Raw genomic sequence first — 19,326 nt, 5'->3', positions numbered from 1 at the left:
CTGAAGTTTTCTGGTTTGGAAGGATCCAGGGTAGATTTCTTAATGATAGGGGAGACCCATGCCTGTTTCCAGGCAGTAGGGACACTGGCCGAAGAGAAGGACAGATTGAGTATAGAGGCCAGAGGTTGCAAGAAGTGCGCCAGTGACTCAGTAAATTGTGCCGGCCTCATGGGATCTGCCGGAGATCAAGACTTGACTTTCCTGCAGAGTTTAGTCAGGTCATCATACGTAATTTCTGGTATGAGCGCCAACGTGATGCCACCAGTATTGGTATTAGTGGGGTTGTGTAGATCCACAGAGTGCTGCGGGAAAGACCTGTATATTTTTTGCACTTTTTCAACAAAGAAGGTGGATAGGTCCTCACACTGCTGTGCGGAGGTAATGCTGGAGACATGGGTTCTGCTACTCTGGAGTTCTTGTATCAGTTTAAAAATACATTTGGTGGGATTAGGGCTAGAGGTCATTTCATCTGCGTAGAAGGAGGCACGTGTGGAGCAGATTCCTTTATGATAAAGTTTTTGTTTGGCCAGGTACAGTGCTTTATCGCTGTCTTTAAAGTCCCTTCTCCAGATTCGCTCAGCCTTTTTACAGTCTTTCCTCATGGTTCTCAGGATGTCGTTGTACCATGGGTTGGAGGGGGATCTACGCCCCTTGGTCCATTTGGCTGGGATGAGGGCATCTAATCCCCTGGTGATCCAGTCATGGAAGGCAGAGTATGCCGTATCGGGGTCCAAAATGTCCTCACAATGAAACACTCCTAAGGTAGTATGGAGGTCTTTGGATTTAAGTTTATGCCAGGGTCTCTTGAAGAGCCGGGTCGGCTCATCCTCAATAAATGGTTCCATGACCATCATGGTGACCTTGATTAAATAGTGATTTGTCCATCCCATGGGTTTGGGCGCATACGTCCTAACCTCCGGAATGTTGGTAAACACAGGATCTAGAGCATGTCCTGCCGAGTGCGTGGCGGTCTGGATTAAGGAATTTAATTGTAAGGCCGCTAGATCCGCCAGAAGATTTTTAATAATGGGATCACACGTCAGATCAAAATGGAGATTTAGATCACCCAAAATTGTGAAGTTAGCCGAGCCCACAACCAAAAAACTGGCCACCTCAAGAAGAGATTCAATGAACTTAGAAGCAGGCCCAGGGGGTCGATAAATGTAGAGCCCTGACAGTACAAAATGTGGGATTATAGTGATCATAAATCGGGCACCTTCACAGCCCCAAATTTCCTCCTTGATAAAGGAGCAAGCATATTGATTTTTAAAGATAACCGCTATACCGCCACCCCTAGCATCTCTGTTTAGAGTTCTAATCAGATAGCCGTCTGTCAGCGTAAGGTTCGGTAAACTAGCCATGTCATCGCAAAGCCACGTTTCACATAGAAAGAGAACATCAGGGGATTCGTCAAGGATGAGTGTGTGAACCTCTAGGTAATGTTTTGCGAGGAATCTAACATTCAGTTGGAGGACGGTGAGAAGAGTTTGTTTAGGTGAACCTAACCTGTGTCCAGGCAGGCAGGGTCTAGGTGCAGAGAAGTCACAAGACTTACATTGTAAGCAGGTCTGTCCAAGATAGCCCGGTAGCTCATCACAAGTCTGGCCAGGATTCAGTGTAAGCAAAGACTCCTTATCATAGTGGCGAATTTTCTGTAAACTTTGGCCAGGGGGACAGGCGAGAGGCGATGTCTTGGCGATGACAGACGCAGAGGGGCTTGCCTTTGGCGCGCCACCCACGTGCCCGCTGCGCCGTTGGGGGTTGGTATTCATTTTAAAGAGGGGAGGAGGGTGGGAGGCAGCCGCAGCTAAAGTGCTACCCCTTCCTCACCCAAAATGGCGTCCACCCCACGCTCGCACCAGCGTCTAATCGGCTGTGTGGGGAGTGAGTGCAAGGTAGGAGCAGTGTCTTGAAAGTGCAGATTAGCAGGTAAAACAAGGCATGAGTTGCCTACACATTAAAACACCATTAAAACACCATTAAAACGAGCGTGTGCAAAATGCTCTGAAGGATGCTAAATTAGTTTTTTTTAAAGAGCGCCTTACAGTAAATAACCCACCAAGTTCGCAGCCCCCGGCTTCCGCCTCAGGGGTGAATAGCACAAGTAATCTGTGTAACTCGGTTTTGGGCAGCTTAAGTAGTGAGGGAGGGCGGGAGGCAGCCGCAACTAGAGTGCTACCCCTTCCTCACCCAACATGGCGTCCACCCCACGCTCGCACCAGCGTCTAATCGGCTGTGCGGGGAGTGAGTGCAAGGTAGGAGCAGTGTCTTGAAAGTGCAGATTAGCAGGTAAGACAAGGCATGAGTTGCCTACACATTAAAACACCATTAAAACACCATTAAAACGAGCGTGTGCAAAATGCTCTGAAGGATGCTAAATTAGTTTTTTTTAAAGAGCGCCTTACAGTAAATAACCCACCAAGTTCGCAGCCCCCGGCTTCTGCCTCAGGGGTGAATAGCACAAGTAATCTGTGTAACTCGGTTTTGGGCAGCTTAAGTAGTGAGGGAGGGCGGGAGGCAGCCGCAACTAGAGTGCTACCCCTTCCTCACCCAAAATGGCGTCCACCCCACGCTCGCACCAGCGTCTAATCGGCTGTGCGGGGAGTGAGTGCAAGGTAGGAGCAGTGTCTTGAAAGTGCAGATTAGCAGGTAAGACAAGGCATGAGTTGCCTACACATTAAAACACCATTAAAACACCATTAAAACGAGCGTGTGCAAAATGCTCTGAAGGATGCTAAATTAGTTTTTTTAAAAGAGCACGTTACAGTAAATAACTCACCAAGTTCACAGCCCCCGGCTTCCACCTCAGGGGTGAATAGCACAAGTAATCTGTGTAACTCGGTTTTGGGCAGCTTAAGTAGTGAGGGAGGGCAGGAGGCAGACGCAGCTAGAGTGCAACCCTTCCTCACCCAAAATGGCGTCCACCCCACGCTCGCACCAGCGTCTAATCGGCTGTGCGGGGAGTGAGAGCAAGGTAGGAGCAGTGTCTTGAAAGTGCAGATTAGCAGGTAACACAAGGCATGAGTTGCCTACACATTAAAACACCATTAAAACACCATTAAAACGAGTGTGTGCAAAATGCTTTGAAGGATGCTAAATTAGTTTTTTTAAAAGAGCGCATTACAGTAAATAACCCACCAAGTTCGCTGCCCCCGGCTTCCGCCTCAGGGGTGAATAGCACAAGTAATCTGTGTAACTCGGTTTTGGGCAGCTTAAGTAGTAGGGAGGGCGGGAGGCAGCCGCAGCTAGAGTTACCCCTTCCTCACCCAAAATGGCGTCCACCCCACGCTCGCACCAGCGTCTAATCGGCTGTGCGGGGAGTGAGTGCAAGGTAGGAGCATTGTCTTGAAAGTGCAGATTAGCAGGTAAAACAAGGCATGAGTTGCCTACACATTAAAACACCATTAAAACACCATTAAAACGAGCGTGTGCAAAATGCTCTGAAGGATGCTAAATTAGTTTTTTTAAAAGAGCGCGTTACAGTAAATAACCCACCAAGTTCGCAGCCCCCGGCTTCCGCCTCAGGGGTGAATAGCACAAGTAATCTGTGTAACTCGGTTTTGGGCAGCTTAAGTAGTGAGGGAGGGCAGGAGGCAGCCGCAGCTAGAGTGCACCCCTTCCTCACCCAAAATGGCGTCCACCCCACGCTCGCACCAGCGTCTAATCGGCTGTGCGGGGAGTGAGTGCAAGGTAGGAGCAGTGTCTTGAAAGTGCAGATTAGAAGGTAAGACAAGGCATGAGTTGCCTACACATTAAAACACCATTAAAACACCATTAAAACGAGTGTGTGCAAAATGCTCTGAAGGATGCTAAATTAGTTTTTTTAAAAGAGCGCATTACAGTAAATAACCCACCAAGTTCGCTGCCCCCGGCTTCCGCCTCAGGGGTGAATAGCACAAGTAAACTGTGTAACTCGGTTTTGGGCAGCTTAAGTAGTAGGGAGGGAGGGAGGCAGCCGCAGCTAGAGTGCTACCCCTTCCTCACCCAAAATGGCATCCACCCCACGCTCGCACCAGCGTCTAATCGGCTGTGCGGGGAGTGAGTGCAAGGTAGGAGCATTGTCTTGAAAGTGCAGATTAGCAGGTAAGACAAGGCATGAGTTGCCTACACATTAAAACACCATTAAAACGAGCGTGTGCAAAATGCTCTGAAGGATGCTAAATTAGTTTTTTTAAAAGAGCGCGTTACAGTAAATAACCCACCAAGTTCGCAGCCCCCGGCTTCCGCCTCAGGGGTGAATAGCACAAGTAATCTGTGTAACTCGGTTTTGGGCAGCTTAAGTAGTGAGGGAGGGCGGGAGGCAGCCGCAGCTAGAGTGCTACCCCTTCCTCACCCAACATGGCGTCCACCCCATGCTCGCACCAGCGTCTAATCGGCTGTGCGGGGAGTGAGTGCAAGATAGAAGCAGTGTCTTGAAAGTGCAGATTAGCAGGTAAGACAAGGCATGAGTTGCCTACACATTAAAACACCATTAAAACACCATTAAAACACCATTAAAACACCATTAAAACGAGCGTGTGCAAAATGCTCTGAAGGATGCTAAATTAGTTTTTTTAAAAGAGCGCGTTACAGTAAATAACCCACCAAGTTCGCAGCCCCCGGCTTCCGCCTCAGGGGTGAATAGCACAAGTAATCTGTGTAACTCGGTTTTGGGCAGCTTAAGTAGTGAGGGAGGGCGGGAGGCAGCCGCAGCTAGAGTGCTACCCCTTCCTCCCCCAACATGGCGTCCACCCCACGCTCGCACCAGCGTCTTATCGGCTGTGCGGGGAGTGAGTGCAAGATAGAAGCAGTGTCTTGAAAGTGCAGATTAGCAGGTAAGACAAGGCATGAGTTGCCTACACATTAAAACACCATTAAAACACCATTAAAACGAGCGTGTGCAAAATGGTCTGAAGGATGCTAAATTAGTTTTTTTAAAAGAGCGCGTTACAGTAAATAACCCACCAAGTTCGCAGCCCCCGGCTTCCACCTCAGGGGTGAATAGCACAAGTAATCAGTAATCTCACTCTGTAAACATCAGTAAGTTTGGCCTATCGAAATGTACCTTTGGAGAATTATGTGTGGTAGTTAGAGCTACCCCCACATATTTGTGGGCACTCATAATTGAGACCTACATGTATATGTGTAGCATATCTCCTGTAGAAGTACTTTAAAACAATAAAAAGGGAACATGCAACCCTAACTGTTGCACACGTTTGATTTTCGCACAGATGTCGGAGAGTAAAACTTTGTGCATCAGGAGATGTTGCTTAATTTTCTTTAGACTCACACAAAGGTTATATTAGACTCTGTAAATTCACAGATCCCTAGGCACAGTGATCTGCTAACCTTTCCCTGCTCGATTAATTAACATTTTAGGTATGGTGCGAGCCAAAGACCTTTTGAGTTTACTAAAATTATATGCATGGCATGCTTACTTAAAGGGGTTATTAGTCCACTGTCTTCATTTATTGGTCTAGTGTTCCCCTATTCACATTTTGCTTCCGTAGAACTACATCATACAGCATGGGGCAGTGGGTCAGCCTACTTCGTCAACTGGCTAACTTCACTTTGAGTGAGAACATTCACAAGGAGCACATCCCTACATTATTATTACTTTACTCTTGCCTTTGTATTTCGAGCCTGAATTGATAACAATATGCTTTTGTTTTTTTAATGTAAGCAGGGTACATGATTCCAGCTTTATCAGTTCTTATCTCCTTTTCATGTTGTTGTGAATTCTATTTTAGAGTGACCTTTGTTTAGCTAACTGCTAGTATTTCACAGCATAGATGACTGCTGGTGTTTTGCAGCATACCAGATTGTCTCTATTTGAAACTGTTCTTTATAAAGTTATTATTGTTTTAGTATGCCTACAATGAGGTGCATCTATAACGGCACTCTTGTCGGTCATGCTGATAGGTGTCATTATTTAGAACTGTTATGTAGCTTTCTGGTTTGCTTTCAGTATTCTTGTAATCCATATCTATCTATCTATCTATCTATCTATCTATCTATCTATCTATCTATCTATCTATCTATCTATCTATCTATCTATCTATCTATCTATCTATCTATCTATCTATCTATCTATCTATCTATCTATCTATCTATCTATCTATCTATCTATCTATCTATCTATCTATCTATCTATCTATCTATCTATCTATCTATCTATCTATCTATCTATCTATCTATCTATCTATCTATCTATCTATCTATCTACCTACCTACCTATCTATCTATCTATCTATCTATCTATCTATCTATCTATCATCTATCTATCTATCTATCTATCTATCTATCTATCTATCTATCTATCTATCTATCTATCTATCTATCTATCTATCTATCTGTCTGTCTGTCTGTCTGTCTATCTGTCTGTATGTCTATCTATCTGTCTGTCTGTGTCTGTCTATCTATCTTTGTAAAACTGTCTACATTTCTATCTCACTGTCTATCTACCAGTGTATCCGCCTGTCTATCTACTAGTCTGTCTGTCTGTCTGTCTGTCTGTCTGTGTGTCTATCTATTTGTTTGTCTATCTACCTGTCAGTCTGCCTACCTGTCTGTGTGTCTATCTTTCTGACTATCTACCTCTCTGCCTGTCATTCTACCTGTCTATCTACACTTCTCTGTCATTTAACTTGTCTATCTACCTCTCTCTCTGTCATTCATTCTGTCCGTCTGTCTATCTATCTATCCATCTATTAACTGTCTAGTTGTCTGTCCGTCCATTGATCCATCTATCTATTTTTGCAGCCCTATCTATATCTCTCTTTTCAAATATATCTACATAACACTACGTATCTGTCTTTGCAAGACTCTCTATGCATCTATCTACCTTTTCAACCCTCTATGTCTAATAAAGATTTACAAAAATGTTATGAAAAAGCATTAGCAGGCGCTAGAGATTGCAATCCAGATCCAGACCGCTTGGCTTTTTTAGGTATGGTTTTAGCCAAGACCATTTAATTTTACTAAAATGATCTGTATAACATAGTTAGTTATAAGGGTTTTCAGCTAGACTTTAGCTATTACTCTCTTGTCCTGTCATTCACATTTTTATTCCACTACTCAATGATGCATTTTGGAGTAATGGGTCAGTCCACTTCAGCCAATGGCTAACTTCACTGTGAGTTATGCTGCTGCCCTTTCACATGGAGCACGCCCATAAATAGCTTCCTTCAGTGACGGTGAGTACTGTGGTAATGTTTGCTTTTATGAGACCAAAAATGGATTTTTGTCTTTAGCCTGTTTTTTAGGTTAACATGGGCCTGCCAGCTTCCCAAACAATAAAGTTTTCCAAAAACTATGACAGAATCAAACAAGAATTGCCAAAGCCAAAAGCCGGCAGCCATCGCTGGACCTATTGGCTTTGCCAATGCTTGTTAGCCATGACTCTGAAGTAAGGATTAAGTGGGAAAATTTGCATCTGTGAGGCAGTAAGTGTCTTCCATCTTCAGAGGAGGCATAAATAACCTGTCTGACACAAGATTACCAGATGCATTGTGTCTCACAGATGAGGCATCCTATTCTATAAAATGAAGGACAGTTGCTGCAGCCCCTCCTAGCACAGGTATGAGGTGCTTGGAGGGAAATGGGTGACAAACAGGGAAGGAGTGGAAAGTCTGGGGGAAGGAATCTCCTTGTGTCCACATGTGGGGAGCAGCTGCTACATGAGGGTCTGGAAGGGAAGGGGCAAAAGCCAGTTTAGGCCCTTTCTCCCAGCAGGACAGTTTGGATCAAGTGCTGCGAGGTTCAAGGAGCAAAAGCGAAGTGCTTTTATCCAGGCACTTTCCCTCTACAGGAAAGAGCAGAACTTCTCAAGCGTCCCACTTAACGAACCTTGCGGGGTTAAAAAAATTAGATAGCTATGTATACCTTTAGAATATGGGTAAATAATTACTGCCATTCTACTAACTAGGGCATCTTCTAAGTTTAGACAAGTCATGATCTCAATGAAATAATCTTTGATTGTCAAACACTGAAGATCTCTTTTGTGATAGATGAAATGCAATGAGGGGTGGCACTTATGTTTTAACAGTGGGCTATCGCAGACTCTATAATCACCCTCCTCATCCCCCCACGAATCACTGAGTTAAGGTGGGATGCTGAGATGAAGGTCATAAAACCTCCCTGCAGATGACAGCTATATCCCATCTGTAATATCTGTACAGATAAGCAGTAAAAAAAAATGTATTGAGCCAAATGCGCATTAAGCATCCCATAAGCACAAGTAAATGACACTAGATTTCTTTGCATGAATATGAAAAGTCAATTACTGTACTTCTCAGATCCATTCAAAGGATGAGTGATACACCGTAATGTATCTCCGCGCCCCTTGAGAGATTTTGCCCTATATACGAAACAATTGTTTACCACTAAAAGAAAGTCACTTTGTGATCACTGTATGATCTCCGAACACATAATGCGCAACATGCAAATTTGCATTTCTCTCCATGGGAACAATTAGTTTATTAAAGGTTGTAGGAGTGAGAAACATGGGGCTTTTCGCGCAGTTATAGATTGTGCAGTATGGGTTTTGCCTTTTTTTAGCTCTGAAAAGGACATGTGAAATTGAGAAGCGCCATCTTTGATATGTCTCAGGAGAGTCAGGCACGTGGTGCCTGCTCCTCTGCTCTGGAAGAGGAGGGTGAGGAGGTTAAGTAAATTTTCTTTGTGTGGTTCCTATTAAAGATCAATCAGAGTTACACAGAAAGAAATCTCCTTTAGGCCTGTGTTCATACAGGTATTGCTTTGACTTTAATAAAAGTCATAACTGATCTCTCTTGAGGTCTCCAGTGAAATGAGCTCAGCAGAAATTCAGCCGAAGTCCTTTGAGAGGGAGGAAAAAGTCCACTTAAACAGCACATTATCCTAATATTCCCAAGCCACCGCAGTCACTCATTTATTTTAAAGGTCTTAATTTGCAAACGGTGGTATTTAAAAGTCTTTTTATGCCACCGAAGAAAGTGCAAAGAGTGGGTATTAAACGGTTTTATGTATTTACAAAATTGTCATAATTTGCTTAATACATACAGAAGTAACTTTAATGGGGTACTAAAATATCGTCAAAATTATGCGTATTGCTCCATTTTAATGTGCCATTTTACGAGTAAGGCGCAGTGGTATGTAAAATGACATCTTTTTCTTTTATTAGAATTACTCATAATAGAAGATGTGCGCTGGAAAATGGGACAAAGTGCTGCGCCCCCAGTAGCTATAGAGATTGATTAAGTATATCTATAGCGATATATTTACACATTTGTTCAATATGTATAAGACAATACACAACAATGTAGACAAAATAACTATTTGAAACTTGAGGCTAGGTTAAAAAACAAACAAATCAGTGCCCCCACAGAGAGACATTACAGCGGGTAAACCCTTTCTTGTGTACAGTGCTGTAGATACAGAGGAAATAGTTTCTAATAGGATGCTATAGTATTTCCATCATTTTTATAATGCTATAAACATGTCAGAAAGTCTACTTGTAGTTACAGCCATAGATGTTCCTCTTTGTGATGCATGATGTAAGCAAAAGGGTGTGGCTCGCAAGTGGCAGGAGTAAGATTATTAGAGAGAGCCTATAAATTAATCGATGGAGACCTGCCCCATTACTCTGCATATTTAATTGAGAGTCAATCATTAAAATTACTATTCTATGAGGTATGGATGAATATATGCAGCAAGCAAATATTTGTCGGGTGTCATAAATCTGTAACTTTCATTTAAGGACAGGATGTAGCCTTACGGCTAGAGCAGCCGACCTCGAAGCTGTGGAACCAGGTTCGAGTCTCAGCAACGATGCTCAACATCCTGTGATTCTGGGCAACTCACTTGGGCCTTAATTATGAGGCCTTGCGTCACTTTTCTGCCGCCGGTGCATCCATTTTTGTGATGCATCAGTGGTGTAAAAAATGCGCAATGTTACTTCATATTTACAAAGTGACGCATCTAGGTAGATGCGTCACTTTTGTAAACCCCTGTGCCACATAATACTTGTGCCAGGTATAATGTATGCAGGGGGGTGGGGGCGTTGTGACGCAAGAAACAGTCATAGAAGTGATGCAGTGAAATTCATGAGATTTCACTGCACCACTTCTAGGACACAAATGCGTCAATATCATGGCAGGTGTAAGACTGACAAAGGCACATTTAACATGGGACTTGCCCGTGTGTAATGACACATTGCTGGAGTTGCATCACTTTTGTGACACACTCTAGCAATGCGTCATTTTTGCACCTTCAGATACGTCAGAAATACTGACATTTGTAAATCCTTGCGACATGATGTCTCATACTGTAAATATGATGCATCATAGGTGTCGCAAGGAGGGCGCAATGAAAATTAACGCATCTCTGTTTTCTCACAGCGATGCGTCACTTTTCATAAATGAGGCCCTTAATCTCCCCATGCCTAACAAAAATGAATGCGTCCTTCTGTAACTAAACTGGTGGCTCATGTAAAGCGTTCTGATACCCGATATCTCAGGTCTAGTTGGTGCTATATAAAACTCTTAAAAAATAAATAAATTTAAAAAAAGGACAGTCAAGTGCCAGATGTAAAAATATTCACCCCGGCATATCTCGCACTGCAGCATTTCCCCATTTGACTTTGAGTGCTGAACGGTTTAGGGGTTCACTGTTTACTCTCCTCGGTGTGGAACTTATTTAACGATTCACTTTACTCTAATAATTCAACCTGCAATACTCTATGCGTGCGGCAGCCGGCCTCACAAGGTGAAATAGTAGATTCCTTCTTTGCAAGCTCTTCTTGAATGACAAGTGTCACGCAAAATGTGCGCTCACAAATCACCCGGCGTAATAATTCCAAGGCCCAGTCCACAGTTTTATCACACCTGTTAACTTTTAAGAGAAATGCCGATTCTTGGACTTCATTTGTGTTCCGTGCTTCTCAACCACTGCCACTTTTCTATTTTCATGACCAACTCCATGGGACATTTTCGTCAGTGTAGTCGACTAGCATTTTCAAGAATCTATTTATGTCAAGAATTACTCTAAAGCTCAATATTGTTAGGAGTATTTCACTTCATAGCAAGCTTGATAAGCAAGTTCCTGAGTCTTACCAGAGACATAAAAATCTAGCACAACGCTGGCTAACACGTAAATGAATTCCTATAAGGAAGTCTCATAAAACTCAGGAATAGATACGTTGATTCTAGATCACCAACAGTGTATGCATATTCGGCTAGGGCCATGGCAGAATAGAAGATGAAGGTGAAGTAAAAAAAAAAGAAAAAAGGCAATATAAATATGAACTTATGTTCCCAGAGGCATATTTACAAGTCCCTAGCTCCACCGGAGCGTCACTTTTTTTTTGCTCTCTGGTGGCACTCGAAGCTAGCCCATATTTACAAGGCTGCGCGAAGCCACTATGCGTGGCTTAACACAGCCTTGTGAATATGGCTCTCTGCAATGCAGTTTTCTGTGGCAAAGGACATGTACCACCCATGGATTTTTTACATTGCTTCAGATATACAAGGATCTGTAAATCCGAGGCAGCACCTAAAATGAGCGCCTTTCAAACGTAGGCGTCAATGTAGCACATGAGGAGAGATACTTTCATTTCTCCTCATTTCCTGCTCTTTCTATGTGTGCCACATTATGCAGCATACATAGAAGGTACAAAACATCATTAAATATTGTGTTTGTGCAGGAAGGTGTCCCTTCCTGCACAAACACAATCATCCCTGCAATGTAGGCACCTTTGCACCATGGTGCTAGGGTGCCTGCGTTGGTGATAGGCCGATTTTTTAGCGCTGGTGCAGGGAGGAGCACAGGCATGTGGCGTATTCTTGCTATTAAGGTGCATTCCTGCATTTTGAAAATGACACAGCTCGGAACAGCAAAAGATTCCTGCGGCACCGGCTGTGGCATTTTCATGTAATTTTGCCCCCAGTGTTTCAAAAGAGCAGGGACTCAAGAGACATTTCATGTAAATATTGAGCTTAAAATACCTGGTTATCAAATGTATAGGTTTAGAGAATTTCTTGCTGGATCCAGCCATTGTCATGATTAATTCATTAAATATATTGTTTAAAGATGGAAGAAAAGGCTACTTTCATATCCAGCAGAAAGGTCAAATTGTCAACAATATCTACAGATAATTTTACTTATCCTGATTTGATCTCTTTCACAAATATATATCATGAATGGGTGTCCACAGGATGCCCTTATGGCGAATTCATATGTTAATAGGGCGAAATGGTCCACCCACACGCTTATGTTTTTGTTTGTGTTTAATATCTCTAATGGGGACAAACTCTTTATTGCCTTGGGGTAGTGGGAAAGGAGTTTGCTGGTGCCCAATCCATTCTGGGTACTGGCAAAATTCTAACTGAAGCGACCTAGTGTTTAATTCTGGGCTGCCTCACCATGCGTGCAACATCACTAGTAATGTCAAACCCATATCTGATGGGCTGGGAGATATTCCCCAGCTGCTTCCAAGCTACTAGACCAGGCTATGGAAGAGGCAGACATCATCCATGGAATCTATCCCAACAAAACCTTCCCTGGTGTTTAGTGTGTGAATCTATCTTTGCCCAAAGTCAGGGGGAACTTGCCAATGTCTGATAACTCCACTTTCAGAAAAGTCAGGGGAACACAAATGTGGTTGAGGCCTTGGGAGGGATACGTTTCTGTGAGATAATGACTGAAGCAAAATCTCATGTTGAAAATCCGGCAATGTACTGTTCAGCAAGTTGTCACAGCCTGCAATTTAGAGTGAGGACAGTCTAGCAAACAGCAGCAGAAATCTTATGATGTGTAGGTATGAAAAATATATTTTCCACACAGTCCAGGGTATTATCTGTGACCATAAAACAGATACCCTAAAATTGCATTTCACTTGCAGCTGCTTCCCAATTTCCAAAATGTACTCACCCAGTTTACCTGGGGCGAACAAAGCAAACACAAGGAGATGATAGACAGAGCTCTGAAACTTTTCAAATGCTCACCTCCAGTCACAGATCTGGGTTGAATCCATCATCGTTCTTTAGCTCACTTCGCCACCCCAGTTCTGACACAGCTATCTGCAAATCAGTCTTGACACTGTGCATCATGGGAACAGTTCAGCCAGTTTACCACCGGTGGGCTCAATTATTCCATAGAAAACCCACACATGTCTGGTATCCTCATGCTTGAAAGGACCCAGTCGGGATCATGTCTTAGTAGGAATATATTTGTACGCGAGGAAGACTGGAGAGAATGACTATATTTTGGGAAAAAATGCAAATAATCTGACAAACTTCATATTCCATATAATCTCCTGGACAGTCAAGGTGGACGAGGTCTGACACCCAGCAATAGAAACTATAGGATGTGTACAATACTCCTGCAACCTAACTGTAATTAGTCTTCTATTGCTCATCTATTAACTCCTATACCATGTGCATGAATTGACACAACTAAAGATAATACCTAATTCTTATTAATGTAATCTACATCATAGAAGCAGGATTAAATGCATGGAATGGTTTTCTTAAGACTACAAAACTAATCCAAATAGCCAAGAAAACCCACTGAAAGAAGGATTCTGACTGTTGGTTTTGGAGCAGCGAAAAAAAAAGTCCAGTCTCCTGTGCTTGTTTAAAGATTAGCCCCTGGGCGCGCCAAATTCTGGAGGCAAGTGTAAATGAAGGAGAAGGGGAGGGTGATGAATGCGACTCCCCTCCCGATGAACAATTTTAGCCCCAAGCACCAGCACCTCTCCAGGTTTATTTAAAAACATTATGGATGGGGGCATGACGCCCCCCCTCCGTTGGCCTTCAAAGGCCCCAGGGACCATCAACTCCCTGGGGCATGTAAATATAAAAGAAAGGGGTCCACACGGACTCCCTTCCAATGTTTAAAATGCCCTGGGGACTGCCACCTCCCCAGGGCACAAGTCTTGAACTAGGGGGAGGCAAGCAACGCAGCCTCCCCCGGGCCATATTTGGCCCGGGACCACCACCTCCCAACGGCATGGTTTATATTAAAGAGGGAGGGGGGGCTGTGTGGCCCCTCCCCATGCATTAATTATAAAGTAGAGTGGATGGCTCTCCTTTTAATTACATGAATTATGCAAATGCACACAGTCATCTGCAAGGTCTGCCCATAGTCCTTAGTGGTATGCAAATTTATTTATTTTATTTATTTATTTGTTTGGTTTGTATAGCGCGACAGCTACCCAAAAAGGGTTTCCCGGCGCTGGCAGATATATAGCTGTTGAATAGATGTAATATTTATAGGCTAGGCAGGAACAAAATTACTGATTGAACAGCCAGGTCCTTATGGCTTTGCGGAATTGGACAAAATGTGTTTCTGTGCGCAAATTTAGGGGGAGAGAGTTCCACAATTTAGGTCCCAAAAGTGAGAAAGACCTGCCCCCATCCTAGATAGACGGATTTTTGGCACGCTGAAAATACCCTGCGATGAGGATCTTAAACAGCGTGCCGGGAGGTAGGTATGCACCAGCAATTTGAGATATTTTGGGGCAGAGCCAAATTTAATTTTGTGCATGAAACTCAGAGTCTTAAACTTAACTCTATTTTCGACTCTGAGCCAGTGCAAGGTCTTCAGGTGCTCAGACATGCGTTCTCTCCAATGACATTTACACAGCAGTCGAGCTGCAGCATTTTGCACTCGTTGGAGATGTCTCATAACAGCTTGTGATGACCCTAAGTAGAGAACATTTCCGTAGTCAAGCTTCGAGGTAATGTGGGCATTGACTACACACTTTAGTGTGTCTTCAGGTAACATCCATAACATTTTTCTAAGCCATCTCAGGATGGTGAAACACATGGCAGTGAGCTTGCTAACTTGAGGTTGCATGGTAAGACCTTTGTCAATTATAAAGCCCAAATTTCGCACTTGGTCGGATGGTGTGGGAAGAGGACCCATTTCTGAGGGCCACTGCCTAATACTCCACAAATCTGGATTTGAGCCGAGGATTAAGGTCTTGCCACCAAGAAAAAAGGAGGGTCCTAAAAAATATTCTCCTTATTCAATTTCCCATAGGAACTTTAGACACAGCCAGAGCCTAAATTGGTGAATGGATTTACACCAAATTTGGCAGAAAGCTAGATCTAGGTAGATGAAGAGCGCTGTTTGTGTTTTAGTGTAAATCCTTTCAGTAGTTTTTGAGTAGAAAATGCTCAAAAACTTTGTATATCAGGGGACGAAGAGGCTTCAGGAATCCCGGCAAATCTCAAATTGAGATCTGATTACCTGCCACCACCTCCACCAGGAATTGGTTGGAGACATCCTAGGGCTTGATCTCTAATCCTATTTTAATTGATACAAGAGGCAGGGTAGTAATGCCCTGACCCTCCAGACCTGGTGATAGGTTTTTGTTTTTATTTTAAATATTGTTGCGAATTTTCAGAAGATCCCCAAATCCACAACAAATTTTGTAAAACACAAAAAGAAGTGCAGTTTCCCATGCATGTTTTTTGAAGCACCATGGGGTGGACCAGGGATTACAATGACCCCCTCCCTAGGCCCACTTTTGCCCTGGATACCCCAACCCCAGGGCCTGGCACATTTTTAAAGGGGGCACTCTGCCCTCTTCCCAGGTTGCATTTCTGGCCCCAGGACCCCATCCCCAGGGCCTGGCACATTTTTAAAGGGGGAGGGGGCATGCAGCCCCATTCACAGGCCAATTTTGGCCCCATGGCCCCCTCCTCTGGGGCTCAGCACATTTGTAACGGGAGAGAGGGGCACGCGGAGCTGGACATCCAGCTTGCCACTTGCCAGTGGCCTCTAGTTCCTGCTTGTTCTAACCTGATCCAGTGACACCACAGCTGCCCACATTTTCCACCTGGGTTTTCCTGCTCACCATTCTTACCGCCAACAGAACCCACACCCAACCCAGGACCTACTTAATGCAGGCAACAGCGCGACCAGGCAGCAGATTGACCATGAAGTGGATGCATTAAGTCGGCGCACCAAAGGCATGCCAAAGGCAAGTCATCTGCACCTTTCAGCAACTGGTCCACGCCCAGCACCATGACCCCTGCCCCTCCCAAACCCCACAGATACACAAATGGCAAGCTCTACACCCTCAACCTTGAATGCAGAAACAAATACTGCCACCGCCCTAACCCATGTATCATAGTAAGACCATTCGCCTGCATCCACTGCACACACACCACCCCACTGTCCAGCACCACGCAGAACACACCACCAACATCACCTGAACAAAAACATCTACTTGCAGGTGCCTTTCTCAATACACGCTTACTAAGCAAACAAACCACAAAGATTTGGGACCTGATTTCCACCCTCACATCTGAAGTCCTCTTCTTCACTGAGACCTGGCAGAACCTCACTTTTGCACCCGATATCGCTGGCACAATACCCTAAGGATACAAGATCACCCACCTGGTGGAGAGATCGCCATCATGCTCAAGTAATCCATCCAAGCACAACCACAAATGATTACAACAACCCAGCAATGGAATACCTTAACTTCCTACTCCAGACATACCTCAAAACCACCATCAGGTGCATCCTCGCCTACTTTCCTCCAGTACCATGTCTAGCCTTCTGCATCTTCATTGACGACTTCATCCCCCGCCATAGACTCCAACAACGACATTTTTTTCTGCAAACTCAACTTCCAACTTGACAACCACACTAACATCAACACTACCAATCTCCTTAACAGCATAAAACGGTGAGGACAGAGCGGACGATTTAGTGGTTCGTTATGAGGCGGTTTTTCTGATGAGGCATTCCTTTTGTTTTCTTTCTACCCTTCATTTACGGAGAAACGAGCAAGTGGCGGCGTCCGCACCCCTTCTGAGCACACCCGGCACTAGGACCCAGGAGAGACTGTGACGGTGTCGGGACGCGAAGGAAGCCGGCGGGTGAGGTAGTCGCAAAACGCTCTCAGGCGGTGTGGTATGAGTGTGTACAGGCTCCTTCCCTTACCCGAGCCCAGATTCATGGTGGAAAAGGAAGCCGGAAGGGTAGCCGGTGAAGCGACAGGAGCAGGCATCGTACCGTCAAAGGAGAGGAGGTGTTCTGGCGGTACAGTGCGGGGTCCAGGTGACTGGGCTTGTGCTTGGGGGCATGCTGGGCGGTTGCTGACAAGAGTAAGCCTCAGTTCGCCTCTAATTAACAATTTTCTCTTCCGCGCACTATCTAAGGAGGGGGGCAAGGAGGGGGATCAAGTGTTAAAGAACTCGAGGGGTACTGTTGTGCTAAAACTGTGCAGTGGGGGGACATTATGTGAGTTGCAGAGTTTGTTACGGGACAAGGGCATGGACTTAGGAGCAAGTCCTGCCTCAGTGAACTCACACACATATCCTCGGCAAGAGGAAGAGATAGTTGTTCTTTCGGAGAGCCTTGTCGGGGAGGAGGATAAGAGTAAGACTATAAATAAAGATAGGGGAAGGAGTAAGGAGCCTTTCAACGCACCCCCCGTCCCACCGGCCAGGAATAGATATCAGCTGAGGTCGAGACTCGCACTACAGAAGACAGGAGTCGAGGTCCCTTGCATTGCTAAGGCAGGAGCCATCCCAATCCCGATCTCCCCGATAGAAAGAAGGAGGGACAGGAGGGGTAATATCCCGGGGGAAGTGAACAAGCAAAGGCAGAAGCCCCTGAAGGCACACGGGACAAAGCCAAAGCCCACCCCTTCCTTAAAGGCCTATTTTAAAATTATGGAGAAGGTGGTTGATATCTCAACAGGGGGGGGAGTATGAAACTATCCGGGTTGGGGCTAACAGCCAATACAATTGATACCCTGAGTACTCTTCTCCCCAGCCCCTCCAGGTCTCCTGGCTCGCTCAGTCACCCTCCATCAGAAGACCCGAAAGGTGCAGCCGCACCGAGTGTCTGCAGTCAATATGATCATACTTCTCCCATCATACCAGGTGTCTCCTTCACAGTTCCTCTCAAAAATAGTTATACGGTGTTGGCAGAGTTAGAGGATAACGTAAGTCAGGAGAGGTTGGAGGAAGAGCTAGTGCAAGTAGAAGAAGATAGAATAGAGGGAACAGGACAAAGGTCATCGCAAGTAGCTCAAGCTAGTCCCTTGCCTCCTGTAAGAAAGTTGTCAACAACCCCCGATGCAGGTTTGTCACAGGTTGGGGCTCTCCTATTAAGTCTCAGAAAGGATCTTTTGACAAAACTTGATCAGAAATTTGATACATCCGAGGCGAACCAAAAAATCATTCATGACCAGTGTGCAAGCTTAGAACAAAAATTGGTGGATGTAAGCAAACGTACAGAGGTGCTTGAGGAAGAAGTTAGCCTGTTAACGGGGGCTTCAAAAAGACATGACAGGGACATTGAGACTCTAAGAGCACAAAATAGGGCTCTACAGATGGACGTGGAAAGACTCGAAATTCACTCTAGAAGGAACAATTTGAAATTCTTGAAAATACCAGAAGGGACGGAAAATGGGGATGTCAAGGCCCTCATTTGTAAAATCCTTAGAGAGGGTGTCCTTAAGGATAGTCCAGATATAGACCTTGAGGGCGAGATACAAAGAGCCTACAGAGATCCTTTTCGGCAGCGTCAAGGGAGGTCAGGTCCAAGAAAAATTTCGGTGAATTTTCTGTCCTTTTCGGTCAAGGAATTAATCCTGAGTAGAGCTCTGCAGGAAAAATCTCTACAATTCGGATCAGCTAACTATTTGATCCGATCTGATGTGGGGAAGGTAACAGCACAGAGGCAGTGGGAGTTGGGGAGCCGAATGCCTGAACTTAGGAGTTATGGGGCACAGGTGCAGATGAAGTTCCCTGCTTTTTTGAGAGTGGTTTGGAAAAACAAGACATCCAACTTTAACTCAGCCCAAGATGTTGACTCCTTTCTCACTTTGATGCGAGAGAATACGCCTCAGTAAGAGATATTAATTGGTAAAATCCAGTAAGACCTAGGAAACCCCGGGGGGGGGGCAGAGATCATAATCAGCAAGAAATATAGTACAGAACTTAAGTAATACACGTATCATGGTGAACAATGGGGTATGTGGGGGGTTAATGGGTGTAAGTAGTTAATCGAGAGTGAAAGGGAAGAAAAAGGGGAAAAGGGGAAAAAAAATTAAAAAAAAGAAAAGAAGGAAGGGGGGAAGGGGAAAAAATATATATATATATATATATATATTTACATAAAGGAAAAATGTAATTAGAAAGGGGAGGAGAAGAGAGATGAAAAAAGGGGGAAAGGAAGAAAAGGGAGAAAGGGGAAAGAAAAGAGTAAAAAAAAAGAAAACATATGAATGACCTCTTTCTGGTTTTTTTTTTATTTTTATTTTTTAGCTTATGTCGCATTTACAAAGTCAAACAAACCACAAGGGACACCATCCAGGGGTCTGGTGAGCTCCCGACT

The sequence above is a fragment of the Lissotriton helveticus genome, chromosome 3_1 (assembly GCF_964261635.1).
Source record: "Lissotriton helveticus chromosome 3_1, aLisHel1.1, whole genome shotgun sequence".
Classification (NCBI taxonomy): domain Eukaryota; kingdom Metazoa; phylum Chordata; class Amphibia; order Caudata; family Salamandridae; genus Lissotriton; species Lissotriton helveticus.
Note: the sequence above shows the minus strand (reverse complement) of the source record.